The sequence below is a fragment of the Rattus norvegicus genome, chromosome 17 (assembly GCF_036323735.1).
Source record: "Rattus norvegicus strain BN/NHsdMcwi chromosome 17, GRCr8, whole genome shotgun sequence".
Taxonomy (NCBI): domain Eukaryota; kingdom Metazoa; phylum Chordata; class Mammalia; order Rodentia; family Muridae; genus Rattus; species Rattus norvegicus.
The window spans coordinates 76,898,681-76,909,760 of NC_086035.1; positions in this window are offsets into that span (position 1 = coordinate 76,898,681).

Below are 11,080 nucleotides of genomic sequence, written 5' to 3' on the forward strand. Positions count from 1 at the left end.
ACAACAACAACAATAATAATAATAATAATAATAATAATAATAATAATAATAATAAATTTCCCAGTTCTAGGCAGCCACATATGTGTTTTCTACCACTGTGCTTTTGTCATTAACAGTAAAATTTGGAGGCTGGAGAAACGGCTCTGAGGTTGAGTACTGCTCTCGAAGAGGACCCGAATTTGGTTCCCACACTCCACATCGGGCAGCTCAACTCCAGCTCCAAGGAATGGGACACCCTCTTCTAGCCCTCCCCTTTTAGCACCGGCACACGTGTGTACATTTCCTCATGAAGACACACATTTACACAGAGTGAAATAAGACAGAACTTTTAAAGAGTTTAAAATCAAATTGTTACAGGAACATATCTTCATTTGATAGAGCCATACCAACATAGGTAGACAGACATACAGATAGATGGAAAGATTCACATTCTCCCTCCCACGGCTTAGCTATCCGCTGATAAAAATGTTCTTGCTGCTAGAATGAAACAGGGCTCGCCGTTAGCTATGCTCCTCTTTTTCATGTTTGTACATGTGAATTCTGAGAACTTTTATTCATGTAAACAAACAGATGGGGAAAATAAACATTTTTGTTTGTTCCATGGAAATGTCTCATTTTTTTAACCTCTTTGTGAGTCACATCAAAAATCACATAGTGACTTAGGATTATATACTATGCGAGGGATTTAATAGCTGACAACCCAGGAAGGACCCCCATTTTGGTTTTGTTGGACGTGCAGAGCTGAAAACCTTTTGGCTAGCAGAGGGTTTGCTATTTGATGGGGGGAAGGGGAAACTTCTTATAATGAATCCAAATATTACCAGCTGCCTTTTGGAAGCCTTGAAGGGTTTTTACCCTTCAGAATAACTGAATTCAATGCTGTGAGGTAAATCTTTCTCTTGGAAAGAAAGGTAATTGGCACAGGATAAGAAATGGAAGCTGAAGGGCTGGGGATGCAGCTCACTTGATAGAATGCTTGCCTAGAAGTATGGAGCCCTGGGTTCCATCTCTAGGACTACATAAATAGTGTGTAGTGACACACACCACTAATTCTAGCACTAGGAAGGTAGAGACAGGTGGATCAGAAGTTCAAGGTGACCCTCGACTACTATATAGTGAATTCTGGGTGGCCAGAGATGTTCCAGGACAGCCAAGCTACACAGAGAAACCCTGTCTTTAAAAAAAAAAAAAGAAAGAAAGAAGGCTGGTCATGGTGGTACATGCCTTTCATCCCAGCACTTGGGAGGCAGAGACAAGAGAGTTCAAGGCCAGTCTGGTCTACAGAGCTGGTTCCAGGACACTCAGGGCTTCACAAGAAACTCATTCCTAAAATAACCAAATTAATTAACTAATTAATTAAGGAAATGGAAGTTGAGAACCTAGAAATAGGTTTGCTAAAATACCCAGCTCACATAGCCCTTTGAATGCCTGAAACACCTTACTCTAGTTTAAAGGCCTCTGCTCTCAATAGCTAGGACTAGCTTGGGTTCAGCCCAGGTCATGATCGTCTGCGTACAAGTTACTATACAGATGGACAAAATATATATTGTAAATATACCACACCTTTAATAAATTCTTTCATCCTTCAGATGAGAATAAAGATTCAATGAGGTGAATCTGTATTCTCCCCAAACAAGGAAAAGCAAAAGATTTATTCTATGCCTTGCTTTAGTTGAACACAGATTTCTTAACAGAAAGAAAATTAGCACAAGGGATCCCGGGATATAACTAAACAGCACAGAGCTTGCCTAGCATCCACAAGCCCTTGGAGTACCACAAAATGGTAACAATGTTACAATAAAATACAAAATAGTAACAGTGTTAAAATAAAGGTTAACAGAAGCATTTATGTAACATGAGCCAAAATAACTGTCAGCTAAATGACACAAAGGATATTTCTTCATTAATTTTAATAAAAAGCATAATGCATTTATAATTCATGCAAGAGCACGATATCCCACTTTTAATAGAAATGTGAAAGCTTTAGAATTAGTTGGCCGAGAAACAGATAAATCCATCCATGGTATCTAAGATCCAAAACAATTTGATTAAAAACTATCAATGATGTCAGGATTATTCAGCCAGAAATAAGAGGTCAGGCACGTAATTTCCTCGGCTTCTTTCCTGCAATTTAATTGCACACAAAAGAAAAGAGCAGGAAGGTTTCCCCATCCTTGGTTGGACTGTGCCTTTACAGCCATTCACTGAATGTCCATTTCCTGCCCTGAGTGAAATGTCTGTGGGACACAGTGAGGTGCCTGTCTCTTAGGCTCTATCAAGCTTAACTAAGTGCTGTGTATCACAGACACAAACAAAAGCCATGTTGGTGTAATCTGAGGCCCTGTGCAACCCAAGTTCACAATCTTATTAATTATTTTCTGTAGAGGGTAGGATGGTGATGAAGCAAGTCTTTTAAGCCCCCCACCCTAGTCTAGTCTTTGGATCTGATTTATCATCTGTGGAGGTGCCTGGACTGTTTATCTTGTTCATCTTCACACAGAGAGCAGAGCCTTTCTTGCCTTTATTGTGTTTATTACTCTCTATTCCAATTCTGTTGCTTGGGTCGTCTTGGGAGTGTGGGAGTGCAGAATCGTAGCTTCAAGCTTTTGTTGGTCAGTAACAAATGACGCCTACTCTGCTCCACACATACTGCCTGACATAGTACACACATGTAAAAATGCCACCAACAACCGAGGAGCTTTGGTAAGGAAGGAACTGATTACGAAACATATTTCACCCTTGAAGTCTTTGATTCCAGTTCTTAAACCAAGAATGATGGTTATCAACAGATTGAAGCACAAGTTTAATTTTAATGAAGATGCCAAGGGCAACCAAGGGTCTCTAGGGCTCCCTGGTGTTCAAGCATCTACGTGTGGAGCTGATTCTGAAGTTCCCAGGTCAGCCTCTGAGGAGTTCATTTCTGGAGTACAGAGCTTACCAAACTGAAAGAGTAGGGTTCAGGGATAAAAGAGACTCTATGCTCACTCCATTTCTGTTACAGTCACCTGCTCACACAATATCCAGCCTCACTTCTTAATTTTATTTTACTGAAACCAGTGACAGAAGCCAAGTGGCCATTATTCCCTCCTTTGCATGTTAGGTAAGATCAGCGCACCTTCAGTGGCACCAAGAGGACATAGGTACTATCAGTGTTTCTGAATGTAATAATTTAGAACACTGTAAGCAATGTTTACTGGGAAAAAAATCAAGCAACATAGTGGTAAAGAGAAAGAAAAGCTATGTTTCTCTTAACGTAGCTACTACCCATAGGGATCCACTGATGGCCGGAGTCATGCTAACAAATTAAATCAATAAAAAGCCAGATGCAGAGGTGACTGTGAACCCAGTACTCCTGCAGCAGGATGGTACACAGATCCAAAAGAATTGCCTAGAAATTCAAATGCCAGCTGCCATAAAGGTCAAAGGGTAGCAGAACAGAAATAAGAGAGGCTCCCACACAAAAACATGGTGGAGGGGAGAACTCACTCCAAAAGTTGTCCTCTCACCTAAACACACAGACAGACTGACAGACAGACAACTACAGACACAGACACACACAAACACACACAGAGAGAAACAGATACAAAGACACATACGCACAAGAGAGAAACACAGACAGACAACTACAACAGACAGACACACCATCAACTATACACACAGTCACACAGACAGACAGACACAAAGACACACAACTATATACACAGAACAACAAACACACACAAGAGAGAAACACAGACAGACAACTACACACAGACAGACACACCATCAACTATACACACAGTCACACAGACAGACACAAAGACACACAACTACATACACACAAGTAGACACATAAACAGACACACAGCTACACACAGAGACAGAGAGAGAGAGAGAGAGAGAGAGAGAGAGAGAGAGAGAGACATGTGCTCTCAAATTTAAGGGGAAAAAAAGGAATCTATTATTAAGAATTCGAGATAGACCAGGCTTGGTAGTGGGTGCCTTTAATCCCCACACTCAGGAGGCAGAGGCAAATGGATCCCTCTGAGTTGGAGGCCAGGCTGGTCAACATAGTAAATTCAGGGCCAATTCAAGGCTGCATAGTGAGACCCTCAATAAAACAAAAGAAATAAACAAAAAAAATTAGAGGCATATCATTTTATAAAATCCCTATGCACTTTTAAATACATACGTCCCCACACTCCAAATATATGTTGTTGTCAAAACCCTAATTTGAGGCCACTAGTCACACTGTTCTGTGGTTTAGGTAGTAAGCTTTCGAGCCCATTTTGTGTCATTACATAGACTCTAACTTCATTTTTAGGAGCTGAATCATTTCCAGATATATCATACTTTCTTTCCATATTTGGGTCATTTACAGTATGTTGATAATTCAAACAAGATGGAGACCTCATTGTACATACATTTCTGCATACCTGTCAGAGTTTCCTTAGTAAACATTGAAGGGAGAATCACTGGTCATTAAATACCCACATCAAAGTTATGGAGGACTCCCTCACATAGCCCTGAATACCTCTGCTTTTTCAACTCTCGTTCCTTTGTTTTTATTTTTGACATTTTTTTGCTTGTTAGATTTTTGAGACAAGGTCTCACTATAACCTTGGATGGCTTGGAAACTCACCACTGGTATGGAACTCAGAGATCTACCTGCCTCTCCTTTCTGAGTCCTGGGGTTAAAGGCATGAGCCACCACTCCTAGCTTTGATCTCTTGCTTTTCCATAGTCTATATATGTTAGTGGTGTGTATTCATGTGCATGCACATGTGGTGGTTTGAATGGAAGACCCTCCACAAACTCATATATTTGAATGCTGATCCCCATTTGGGGAACTGTTTGGGAAGGATTAGACATGTGTCAGGTTTGTCTGTTGCTATGTATCGTAATGCTAAATACTGCCGCCCCCCACCCCTCCCACCCCTGCCCCTGCAGGGATGAGGAAATTCTCCTGTAGGCCAAGTGATGCTTTGTACCCTTGTTCCTTAATTTAAATCTATTGGTTGAATAAAGATACCCACAGCCTATAGCTGGGCAGAAGAAAGGTAGGTGGGGTTTCAGTTCCTGGACTTAGGGTCTGAGGCAGGACAATGGGAGAAGAGAGAAGAAGACGCCATGGGGTAGATGAATCATAAAAATCACAGTCATGAGGGCTGGGCAATTGGAGTAAGAGCAGCCCAGGAGGAACATGGCAAATTTTAGCTTGAGGTTATTGAAAGGGAAGTAGACAAAAGAGCCATAGAGGGTTGATATCTGCCCAGCCCTAATGCTGTTAAGGCCTATTATAAATGTAATGGTTTTGTAAACCTTTTATCTGGAAACTGAATCATCAAAGGCTGGGTAGAAACCCCCAATTAATATTAAATATTTACCACAACGGGTGTGGCCTTGGTGGAGGTGTGTCACTGGGAGTGGGCTTTGAGTTATCTTTCTCTGTGCTTTATGCTTGTGGATCGGATGTAAGCTTCCAACTACTGTTGCAGCACCATGCCTGCCTGCCTGCTGCCATGCTCCCCACTGTGATGGTAATGGACTCACTGTCTGAACTGTGATCCCCAATAAATTCCTCCTTCTATAAAGCATCTTGGTCATCGTGTCTCTTCACAGGAATAGTAGAGTAACTAGAACATACTTGTTTCATGTGTGTAAGAGCATATATTCATGTATGTGCACATGCATGTACAGAGCAGGGGTTAACATGGGGTTATCTTCCTCCCGTGCTTCCACTTTACCTCCCTGCAGCCAAATCTTGTAAATTCAGCTAGGCCAGCTAGCTAGTTGACCTCTTGAGTACTAGGGAAATGGGTGGGCCAACACACCCAGCAAGCTTTTATTTGGGAACTACTGGGATCCAACTCTGGCCCCCATCCTAGTATGACAAGCAGTTTATCCACTAAGCCATCTCCGTAAGTTTTTTATTAACTTATTTTCCTCCTACAATAGTCTTACTACGTAGCCTCAGCTGGTCTGGAACTCATGGAGATGTGCCTGCTTCTGCCTCCTGAGAGATGGGCTTAAAGCTGTGCCTCACCTTGCCCAGCCTCTTTAGCCCAAGAAAGTGAGAAGATGTCTCAACCTGGAAGATGCCTTTAGCCTTAGAGGACTGTAGTCCTTGCTAAGCTGGGCTGTCTACACCCTGGAGGGCATAGACATCTCAGCATGACTTAGCTGGTGAATCAGGCTCAGGGGTTATCATGAGCACTCAGGGTACCAGCCATGTCTGCAGGCATCTGAAGCTCGGCTGGGCAGGTAGGAACTGCTTCTAAGCTTACTCGCTGGCGTGACCAGTGAGCAGGAAGCTACAGTTCTTCACCACAGGAGCCTTATATCTCTCTGCTCCTGATAAGGCGTTCCACAAAGAAGTAGGCTGAGAGAGAGGACAGAAGCCACGATGGCATTCAGAGTCTTATCTCAGGATGGCACACGTTGGCTTCTGTCACATCCTATTGGTCACATGGGCCAACCCTGGTGTTACCATGGGAGCAGTTACTTGAGGTTAAACACCACCAGATGAGGCTCATTGATGGCCATCTTGGAAGCCACTACCAGGCAGTTACAAACACTGTGACAGCAGCAATATCCCACACGTACTTTTAGCTACTACTCTCCTCCCTGGGCAAGAAGAAACAAGCCATATTGACGAGAGGAAGGGGGCCTGGTCAGAAGCCCCCTTAACAGCTGAATGCCTATGCCTTCTTGTTTCATTGAAAGCATTCATAGATGACCCTCAGCGAATAACATCAGAGAGCATTATCTGAGCTCCTCAGGGGGCGGGGGGAGGAAATGATACCTACAACTATCTATTTAAGTTAACGTTTAAAAAGAAAATTGGCCCATGCCTAAGAATTTTAGCACTTGCTTATGCCGAATAAAATAAGCCTGCAGCTTAAAAATGTCCCACCAATTTTATTTTTTCCAATGTGGCTAGGACCCAGCCTGGTGCTACTTGTTCTCCTATTCTCCAAAGATTAAACTAACTTAATTAATTATCTATACTTCCTTGCATGTGCTCAGACAATCAAGTCCTAAAAGGGTTAGCCTAAATTCTGCAGCAAACAGCCAACAAACTCAAAAGGACGAACACCAATTCTTTTACTAAAAGGAAGAAAGTAAAATATTAAAATAAGACCAAAATGTTGAGAGTCTTTGAGAGGAGAAAATAACCACTTTAACCTCCGTTGACTGTGAACCAAAGTCCCTCCTCGATGATCATATATTTACCAAAAGAGACATGGTTGTGAATAACAAGAGGGAGGTGTTCTGTTTTGACCATTTGAGGACACATAAGTGAATTTAATGCAAATACTGCTTAGGGTCATATTGTATGCCAACTCTTTAATCAACAGTAAGTAACATGCTGCTCAAAATCCTAGCTATCTAACAGGCAGCTCCTACCCTTTTCTCAGTCCGTCTAGTCCAACCCACTCCTTCCTTTCCTTCCCACTTACTGACCACTCTCTGAGCACTGACTGACCTAATCTCTCAGGGTTTTTTTTTTTTTTTTTTTTAGCTCTGTTGCTTATTCAAGTCTTGCTCCAACTGATCACAGCTGCTCTGACCGTCACCAACGGTGTGCCAGGAGCCGTCATGGGCATTTCTGTTATGTGGCCTCACTTCTTCACTGTCACATCTGTCTATGTGAGGCTTGAGGAAGCTAACCAATAGAGCAGATTTCCAGTGTCAAGGCGGACAGGATTATCAATCAAACCCAGAGCTGTGTGGCTCCAAACCTGTGTTCGATCTTCCGTATCACTCACTCTTCCTCAACAAGGAGCTTGATGCAAACAGTTAGGAAAATAGAATTGTGTGATTGTGTCTATTTGCACATGTGTGTGTTGTATGAGTGTGTGGTATACATGTATGTGTGTTATGTGTGTCCATGCCTGCATGTGGAGGCCAGATGAGCACATACATGTAAATGTAAGCCTTAAATAACACAAGAGCTGGGCTGATACTGTTGTTGGAATCTACTTTGCTATTGATAACCCTGAGTTATTACTTTCTATGTGGTATGTTTTACCTGGGCTGTTCTTTTTTTTTTTTTTTTTTTTTCTCCATCTTTATTAACTTGAGTATTTCTTATTTACATTTCAAATGTTATTCCCTTTCCCGGTTTCTGAGCCAACATCCCCCTAACCCCTCCCCCTCCCCTTCTTTATGGGTGTTCCCCCTCTCCATCCTCCCCCAATTACCGCCCTCCCCACAACAATCACGTTCACTTGGGGTTCAGTCTTGGCAGGACCAAGGGCTTCCCCTTCTACTGGTGCTCTTACTAGGATATTCATTGCTACCTATGAGGTTGGAGTCCAGGGTCAGTCCCTGTATAGTCTTTGGGTAGTGGCTTAGTCCCTGGAAGCTCTACCTAGGCTGTTCTTAACACCGATTGGCCAGCCCACAAGGCCATGTTCTCTTGACCCCTAACTCATGGCGGTTTCTCCTTCCTTCTTCTGTGCTTTCTTCTCCTCAGCTCCAAGCCCTTGAAACCTAAACCCCACCTATATCTCTTCTGCCCTGCTATTGTCTGTTGGTCTCTTTATTTATCATTCAAAAATAACTTGGGCTCAGGGTCACTCAGCATCTATGTGAGGTGCAGACTCTCCTGTCTCCAGGGCAACCTGTCTTGGGGGGCTCAGATTAGCATCAGAATACAGCAGCATTGGGCCAACCCACTCTAACCCTCCCATCTCTAGCACCTCCAATGCTGGGGTTAGAAGGATGCAAGGCCACACCTACCTTTTGACTTAGGTGTCGGGCAAGCATTCTTACCCAGCGAGCCATCTTCCTAACACAGAAAGTACAACCTTTACACAGCTCAGACACCTCATCTCGGTCATTTTAGAATCTTAGACATTCTATGTTCCTAAGAATTTATGGGCCATTTGTAACTTTACTTGAACATGAAGGTCTTGCAAAGCCTTGGAGGCAATGGTGAGGGAGCCAATGACAATGCTCCAGGTGGCACAGCACAGAAATCTCAAAGGACCATGCCTTAACATTATATTTACATAGCAAGTAGATAGAAGATGCCTGTGGTACAAACACTCAACAGCTTACCACAGGCTGTCAATGGCGGCACTGTGGGTCACCATCGCTCACAAGGATATTTTTAAATGTCTTGCCATCGTATTGGGGGTGCATATTTAGAGTCCCTCTCATTAAGTGACAGACAGGAGACATGAAATCAACTCTGCCAACAGAGATTAAGATGGACACTGTGCATGAAATCAACATAACCAAACCAAGATGTGCGAGCTGACCGTATAAATGGGTTTTTCTACTGCTAGCTCCCACGGTAATGATTTCATCTCAGCGAAACAATACCATCTGTTGCACTGAATGTTAATTTTAATTTTATGAGTGTTGAGGTTTCTGCTAATGCTGAAGATGTTTTCATTTTATAATTGTATGAAGTGGCAATAACTCTGTGTCTGGCTTTAAATATTTAAACACATGCGTTATCAGAATCCCCCTATTGTGGGCTGGGTAGATGGTTTGGTGGGGAAAGGGTTTGCTATGCAGGTGTGACGAGCTAACTTTGGTTTCCCAAAACCCCCATAGCTGGGCATAGTCAAGTGCTGGGAGTAGTAGAGCACTTGCACGCTCCGATCTCGAGAGAAACCGGGAAGGTTAAGCATGCAGGATTGCTCTTCCAAAGGGAAAGATGAAAACCTGTTCTTCCACCCGGACAGCTGAGGATTGATTGACAGCCTGGCGATCTGCGTTATCGTCTGGGCCAGGCTACACCAAGCTCCTACAACCATGACTGGAGGTGACAAGATCTACATGACACATGGAGCCAGAGGCTCCCCCAGGTTCCCACGACCAGGACCAGAGGTGGCTACTGGCTCAAATGACCTCTCTGCTCTCTGTATGACTGAGACCAGGCCAGACCCTTAGGCCCTTAAGCTAGTATAGGTAGCTTATCTGTACAGCCCGTCTTCCTGGAAGAAATGATACCACCCTGCGTTGAGTTTCAATGCAATTACACTTCCTTGTGCCATGGGGATTGTATCACACCAGGCACCTTTTTTTTCCAAATTATGCTGGACTTAAGTATACTGGGAATAAACAACTTGTTATTAGGCTCCCCTAAGCCTGAACCAGGTTGACGAAGTCGGTCTACGCTGGGTTTTCATTCCTGCAGTTTGCTTCCCTGTAGGACCCCTGCAGGAACTCTCTCAGTCCAGTGTGTCTGCAGACCCAGTTCGTTTTGGTTTTGTAAGACAGGGTTTCTCTGTGTAGCCCTGAATGTACCAGGCCAGCCTCAAACTCATAGAGATCCACCTGCCTCTTCCCGTCGAGAGCTGGGATCAAAGGCGTATACCACCACACCCCAGCTGGTCCCAGTACTCTTCTGGAAAAATGGGAGGCACGCACAGACGAATCTAGTGATGTCACAGGCCAGCTAGCCTGGTGGCTTCTGCACCTGCCAACAAAGACACCCTGGCTTTAAACAAGATGGGAGATGAAGGGTGACATACAAGGGTGACCTCTCAGAAACCTCTCTGTTTTAAATGGCAAAGTTGCATAGCAATCTAGACTCACTTCCACCCCACAGCCCTTGCCTTCTTGCTCTAACTAACCAACTTCGTGAGTCGATGCTTGGAAGACATCATTTCTTCTTCTGCACCTCACGACGGAACACACACACACTGGCCAGTGTTCTGACCTCAGTGCCTTTTCTCCCCCCTTTGGATATTTTTGTTTAGGGGGATTCATCTATCCACCCATCTGTGGTCATTGAGAATTTATGACTGAGGGTTTTTTTTGTTTTTGTTTTTTTTGTTTGTTTGTTTGTTTGGTTTTTTTTTTGGGAGCTGGAACTCTGGCATTCCCTAAAAGTGAGGCTCAGTCACCCATCCCCAACACACCAGTCAAGCAACCCTGCTGAATCTCGACTTTCCTATCTGTGACACTAAGTAAGGAATCCTAAGCATTTAGATATTATACCAATCAATCTTTCTAATGCAGAGATCCCCACACTCCCCTGACCCCTAGTATCCAACCAAGGGCAGGCTCTCTCAAACTTTAAAATTAAATAACCCACGGTGCTTCTGTAACTTTGTTGTTCTACCCGGGATACTGG